The following is a 1,868-nucleotide window of genomic DNA, read 5'->3' as shown; positions in this document are numbered from 1 at the left end:
TAATTCAAGAGGAAGGTTTATATGTATAATACATGCATAATAAAGTAGAGAAACACTGATAATTTTAGAGGTTTGTAATGTGATGTCGTAAATAAACACATTTTTTTGCGCTTACATTTCAAACGCTGGCTGAACCCTACGAGATAGATCAAAATAATATACTACAGTATTGTACACCAGTACTTTTAAATACATTGTGCATTTAATATAGATCAATATGGCCCATTCAGCATGAAATTTAAATGAACATTTTCGAAGATATTACAGACTTAAAATGCAGGGACATAGTGGTTGCGGCGGTACCCGCCGGTTTGTATTATCTAATGACAAAAAAGCTGTGATTCTTGTATATAAAGACATTCTATAGTATATTTACTGTCAGCATTGCACCCGTGCGAAGCATAGTGTATAAATAATTCTTACCATTAAACCAATTCCTTAACCCCTATCCCGGTATGTTTGTGTGTTTGAAGAAGTTTCACTTTAGTAGCGTGTTGTATAATTACACGTTGTATTTTTTTATTACTATTAATTTATTTCCTTCATAATGGTTAGGTAATTAAATCCACCTCGAGTTTCCAAAAAAAAAGGTAAATTAGTTTGCCATTCGATTACCTTACCTAGAGGAATGCCCGACAGCTCCGGTAAATAATTTACTTGCAGCTGTGGACGGCAATTAAATATCAATCAAATTACTGGTCGATTGACGATTTTCCGGTAATTTTTTAGCATCCTATAAATATGTCACGAAACAAGTCACTTCGTTAACGCTAACCTGTTTTCGATTTTTTGCCATCGTTATTCATTTACGCACAAACCGAAAATTGGATTCAAACCTGAAAATTTGACGAAAACGAATTTCCTATTTTTCATAGAAAAGTGCCAGTCTATCATGGGACTAAAACATTTTTAATTGTTCAGTGAAAACAACAGAAGTCAACAACATGTTTGTAAAAGTTTATATGTTATTCATAACTTTAAAAATAAATTAATATATGCAATATAGTACAACTTATATATAGTAGATCTAAGCCAACTTTGGATATTCAAGAACGAAAGCAAGTCAAAAAATAACATTAAAAAATAGAAAATGTGAAAACTCAATCTAAAATAATAATTAATTAACTAATCTTTCTATTTAGTTCTACATCTGTAGTTCATAATAAGCAAAGCAAATGAAGAACTTTAAATTTACTGTATCAAAAGAACTTAAGAATTTATTATCATTAACGCACAACTAGTTTAAACTATTCCAAGTATTTAAAGTATTCAAGTTACATGTTAAATCTACTTTAGAATTCCTTACTAAATTACAGACTTTTGTTAATAGTTTCGGTCTGCTAATATATTTGTATTTTACAGCCTATTCTTTTTCTAATTTAATATTATGTCGAAGACTGCTGATATAAAAGAAGAAATAATGATTGTATGGCGAAACAGTTGAAAAAAATTATCTTAATAAATTAAATGGAAAGCTTAGAGAATTTATTGATTATATAAAATTCAATATTGTTATGAACGAATGCCGTAGGCGATCGATATTGACGGTACCATTGATATGCCCAAAAGCCAACAAGCGCGATGCATGTATGATACAGCGGACAATACTGGCTGAATAATAAGAATTTTCCGAGAATAATCAACAATATTGTATAAATAAATAAGTATATGAACAGCATCCGATGAACTAATAGAAGAGTGAATAGAATAGAGACAAATCTCATCTATTTTTTTAAAGATCTATAATTAGTAGCAAAGATGTTGTTATTTGTAAATTAAATGATATAATAAATTACTGCAAAATATCAGAATAGAATACTGTCTAAATAAATCACACTATTTTATTGTATTACCAAATAAGATCATAA

This window comes from Agrilus planipennis, unplaced genomic scaffold (assembly GCF_000699045.2).
Source record: "Agrilus planipennis isolate EAB-ADULT unplaced genomic scaffold, Apla_2.0 scaffold461, whole genome shotgun sequence".
Classification (NCBI taxonomy): Eukaryota; Metazoa; Arthropoda; class Insecta; order Coleoptera; family Buprestidae; genus Agrilus; species Agrilus planipennis.
The sequence above is the reverse complement of the archived record's forward strand: the minus strand, read 5'-3'. Positions refer to the sequence as shown.